The sequence below is a fragment of the Pistacia vera genome, unplaced genomic scaffold, assembly GCF_008641045.1.
Source record: "Pistacia vera cultivar Batoury unplaced genomic scaffold, PisVer_v2 Contig107, whole genome shotgun sequence".
In the NCBI taxonomy this organism is placed as follows: domain Eukaryota; kingdom Viridiplantae; phylum Streptophyta; class Magnoliopsida; order Sapindales; family Anacardiaceae; genus Pistacia; species Pistacia vera.
The window spans coordinates 876846-882666 of NW_022195104.1; the positions used below are offsets into that span (position 1 = coordinate 876846).

The 5821-nt window shown below is 34.6% G+C and overlaps 1 pseudogene; it reads right to left on the minus strand.

Annotated features, from left to right (window-relative positions):
• Positions 1-3786: 3786 nt before the first annotated feature.
• LOC116131524 lies at positions 3787-4835 on the minus strand (annotated as a pseudogene).
• Between the last annotated feature and the right edge of the window lie 986 nt (positions 4836-5821).

The following is a 5821-nucleotide window of genomic DNA, read 5'->3' on the forward strand; positions in this document are numbered from 1 at the left end:
CTGTAGTGAAATATAAAACCACTAGGCTAATGCTTTCCATTGTTGCCCACCATAACTTAGAAATCGAGCAGTTAGATGTAACCACTGCATTCCTTCATGGCAAGCTAGAGGAGGAAATTTATATGTGCTAGCCTATTGGGTTTGTAGATTATAGGGTGCCTAATCATGTATGCCTGTTACACAAATCATTATATGGACTTAAATAATCCCTTAGGCAATGGTACAAGAGATTTGATACCTTTATTGTTAGCTTAGGATTTAAAAGAAATAGATATGATAATTGTTTCTACTTTACTTCTAATAATGATTTGCCTATATATCTATCGCTTTATGTTGATGATATGTTGTTGATTAGTAGATCTAAGGCCAAAATACATGATTTAAAGAAAAAACTCAATTCTAAGTTTGACATGAAGGATCTAGGAAACGGTAAGAAGATCCTAGGGATGGTTATCACTAGAGATAGCTAGGGAAAATAGTGGGCTAAAATATAATCAACAACCTTATCTTAATAAATTGGTAACCAAATATGGAATGGTTGAGTCTAAACTGGTCTCTATGCCCCTTGCTAGTCATTTTGTTCTAAGCAAATCTCAATGTCCTAAAACTGAGGGTGAAATGATAAAGATGAGTTCTATCCCATATGCGAATGTAATTGGTGCTATAATGTATGCTATGATAAGCATCAGGCCTGATCTGTCATTTGCCATCTCTATGCTAAGTAGATTTATGTCCAACCCTAGTAGTAAGCATTTCACTACCTTAAAATGGGTTCTACGATATATTAATAGTTCATTATATGTTGGCTTAGAATACTGTAAAAGGAATGCTTCACTTTCTTGTTGGCTTTTGTAGATTCGGATTTTGCAAGTGATAAAGACACCAGAAAATCTACAACATCATACTATTTTACTCATGGTGGAAACTGCATCAGGTGGAAATCACAATTACAGCTTATCGTAGCACTCTCTTCGACAGAAGCAGAGTACATAGCAATAGCTAAAGTGTTTAAGGAGGTTGTTTGGCTTCAAGGGTTGATGACTAAGGCACATCTAGCAGATGGGAAGGTCACAATTTACTCAGATAGTCAGAGTGCTATCCATTTGAGTAAAAATCTGGTATACCATGAGAGAACAAAGCATGTGGATGTTTGTTTTCACTTCGTGAGAGAGTTGGTTACACAAGGGGTGATTGACTTAAAGAAGATTGCCACGGAAGACAATCCAGCTGACGTAGGCACAAAAATCATAACTCCAGCCAAATTCAAGCACTGCTTGAATTTGTATCAATAAAGTAATATGGAGGGCCTAGAGCTATGAGGGAATTGGATTGAGCAAGCGCACTAATAAGGTGTTTTCAATGCTTCCAAGGTGGAGATTGTTTAAGTGGAAGCCTGAAAATGATGCTATTTTTTGTTTTACTTATGCAGTGTCGTTTTGGAGCATGGTTTAGAAAAGATCATGATCGTCAAAAGCACTCAAATCCAATGGCTAAAAACTGGCTGCTTGGTCAACAATATTTAAACACAATTTTTTGCAGAATTAAAGAGATAGCGAGAGTCTTTGACTGAAATATTTCTCTGTAGTTTTGCTGCTTCTTCTTGATAGATCTTTGTAACTAGGAGGGCTGAGTGGTTAGGATATAATCATTCTTTAAGGGAGTTTGTTCTCTTGTTTAGAGGGTCCAGGGTGAGGTTCTCTAAGGGCTTTAGTTACAGGTTGATCTTGAATCAAGGGTATTGTTGTGATCTTATCATTGTGGGTTTGTAATTGATGATTTCTTGAAATAATAGAAGTGCAGCGAGCTTCTCCGTTTTCGGAGCTCAATGTGGATGTAACTTATCCAAAAGGATAAATGAACCACGGTAACTTCTGGTGTTGTGTTTTTTATCTGTGTATGTGTTTGTTTAGTCATATAGGATTGTTCACAACAACCCAAATCTTAAAGTCCCTTATCGAGACCATTATTCCTTCCCCATGAGAGAAGAAGGAATGACAGAAGGTGCAGAGGATGTTTCTTCTCTAAACTGGAGCTTTCCGTTCTTTATAGAGGAAGAGGACACAAAACTTGATCCTCCTGCTGAATTTCAAAAGGTTGAAGTAAAACCACAAAATGAAGCAGATGTTGAAACCATTGACGTCAAACCAACTTCTCCATCCACAGATTCGACACCTCTTGAGATACTGCAAGAATCAATTTTGGAGGAGAATCTGCCGCAACAATGCGATCATCAGCTACTGATGCAAGATTCTATCAAAAAAGGTTAGCATGTTTATTAACTCAGGTGACCAATTAAAATTAATACACCATTGTAAATTTATAACTATTTCTTCTCTAAGCTATACTTATAGAACATAAATGGTTTCCTTCAGACTTAATGAACCCACCTTAATATACCTCCACATTGGTAACAGAGGAAGAAGGAGGAAAAAATGCAACTTTTGATACAATATCTTCGTCAGATGATCCACCAGAGCCTCAAGAAAGTGTAGACTCAAAATTTGATCAACCTGATTTGACTACAATTCATGCTGATCCACCTGTAGAGGATAGCAACATGTCTTCAAAAAAAATTGAGGATATCTTGCGATCAAATTTGACTTGTTCAATTCTAAGTTTACGGAGGAGACTAACGCTAACGCACAAGCTTTCCAGTCAAATTTGGAATCTGGGGAAATGAATATTGTATAATACATACGATACTGTTTTGGAAAACTGATATATTTTATCTGTTCAATAATTCCTACTCGATAATACATTATGGTTTTAGTGGGATCTCCTTCTCCACATATATCAATTTTTTTAAAAGTAAACATATGTTATGATATAGGCATTGCTATAGCATCATTACTTTATTTATAAATTATTTTAAATAGGATGACACGTTATTTAAGATGTAAAATTATGGATAAATTAAAAAAAAAATAGTATTATTGATTAATTTTTAAAGAGGTTTTTTTCAATCTCTTTAAGGTTTAATCAAATAATAATTTTTTAAACCCTTTTTCAAGTATTTTCAGGGTTTTTCTGTTGGGTTGCTCATTGTTGAGCATGATAGAAGATTCTCATTGATATATTGTAAGAGAAAACAAGCTTTAATCTCCAATGCAAACAGTAGCTTTATCCTATTCAATAATCACTGAAAAAAAAAAAATTGAATATAGCAAAAAACTTTCAAAGGGTGCAAGTAAAAAATGAGAGCAATCTATAAGCAGCCCAAATTACTGTACCAGCTAGCCAGCTTAGTTAAACAAGAATGCATGGGATAAATGCTAATATTAGTTTCACTTAACAAAACTCAACTCAAGATTGAGATAATTTTAAAAAGACTTGGAAAACATATATTTCTAAAAGCCTCTGCTTCATCCCTTAAGCAATCCAAAAAGTAACAAAACTTTTGCGGTTCAAGTAAGCACATTGCATCAGAAATCTTCACGAATTGAAACTTAATTTTCCGAGAGAGTTGATATAATTAAATCTCTACAATGAAGTTCAAGAGACACAACTGACAATACTCCAATAACCTTGGTCAGCCACCTTTACGGAAAATGTGGGTGTCATTGTGAAGTTTTATAAAAAACTTCAATTAAGAATACCAAAAACAAAGAAAAGACTAATTGACTTGACTTGGACTCTTTGGCCCTACAACTAATGTGATAACATTAATACTCCTATATGTTAATTATTGAACTACAAAGTGATTAAATTTAAAGAATCCAATGAATGTAGGTTCTTTTTACAAATCAAATAATTGTTACCATGTCTGGACTTTCAATGTCTACTTCTTCACTTGAGGTAGCTGAAAAATGGTTTCTCTGGAGCAGGTATGCACTTGACAAGACAACCTATCAGTCAAGATGCAGCTGCAATACTAATACATGCACTCCATTGACCCCAATTCAGTTTCTCTGTATCTACAAACTTCTTCAGAACTTCCACCATCAATACTTGAAGAATGATGGTTATTGCGATGATTCCCAAAAACAACTTGTTCTTGTGTATCCCTTCACAGATATTCTTCTTTTCAAGCTTCCTCAGGTTGAACTCATTGAAGACTTGGCAAAGGAAAAATATGTTGAAGATCAAGGTGTCCTTTACCTTCTCATTAACACAAAAGATTGATTGGCCTCTGAAGTGTAAGATCAAGAGGATGGCTATCTAATATAAAGCTTGACCTAGAATATTTCTCCACATAACATTGGTGATAAGCGGCTCGGTACGACCCACAGGTGGTATGTCCACGAGCGAGCTCGTTGGCCGCTCTGTAGCCAGAGCAACGGCGCATAATGTGTCCATGATCAAATTCACCCCCAACAATTGGACTGCTGTTAGAGGTACTTCACCAGAAACTGCCGCTACAAAGTTTATCACAGAGCAGCAACGTTTACCGTAAGCTGGAACTGAATGAATTTCTGGATATTGGTGTAGACACATCTTCCCCATTTCAAAACTGTGGCTATTGAACCAAAATTATCATCCATGATGACAATATCTGAACTCTCCTTGGCTACTTCAGTCCCTTGAATTCCCATAGATAGTCCTATATCTGCTTCCTTCAGAGCTGGTGCATCATTTGTGCCATCCCCAGTGACTGCAACCACGTGACCTTTTTGTTTCAAGCACTGCACCATGAGCAGTTTTTCAAAAGGAGAGGATCTTGCCATCACACATATTTTGTCAACTTTCTCCAATTTCTGCTCCTGTGTGTAGTTTCTGAACTCTTCTCCTTCCACAACAAATCCATTTGGCGTAAGTATTCAACATTCAGTGGCTATGGCTTTTGCAGTGAAAACATTGTCACCAGTGATCATCTTTATGTTGACACCAGGAATCATGCATTGTCATTTTTATGTAAGGATAACAATGTCCGAAGAGCAAAGAGAAATTTCCCCATTGATGTCTCGTTTAATATGAGGAAGAGGAACAACATTAATAAGGTCTTCAATCTTTCTCAATAGTACATAAGAGCTGAAACTAATGAAAGTGTTTCATTGCTAAGGTTTATTTATTGATTAAAATAGGGGTTTTTAAAACTAGAAATTCTTTTCATTTTCTTATGTCAATTGATTAAAGCTTGAAAAGCTTATAAATGATTAAAGTATAAGGATCAATCGAGAATTAAGTAGAGGGATCTAGTCTTTATTTTGATCAAATGGTAGTTTTTTTTTTTTAATCATTGGAAGTATATGGTAGCTTTGAATATTCAATTGGATACGACCTGGAGCTTCAGAATGAGGACATTCATTAATGAGGACATTCCCATTAATGAAACCAGTTTCCAAGAAAAAGTAAACTAATGGATAGACATAAGCTACAAATAATCTCATGTGTCATATTTTAGAACTCAAAGAATTGTTATATTTTGACACATAGGATTTATAATTGCTATATGATTAAATTTTATTAGTGATAATATAGAGAGATATTAATTGCTGTATTAATATTCCAAATCTAAAGGTAAAAGCATACATATTTAAGTGACATTTAGGACACCATTTTCTTTTCTTTTTTTTTTTTTTTTTTTTTTTTTAGCTCCAAAATTGCTTTATCTTGGAGCTCTATAATTGCTCTCACTTGCAACCTTGGATGTGTAGTATAATGAGGTATTAATGTACTGTATTGGTATTCCAAAATTCATATAATCTTGATTATATTATTCTCTTCTCATCTCTAAGATTAAACTCACCCTGTGGATTTAACTGTTCAAATTATAATAATTATATAGGTATACTGTATTAGTATTCCAAAAGTCTAAATATTTATATGCGCATTAATAATAAAGTATCCAGATGCATTAGATTGCTATTAGTATTATATAGGT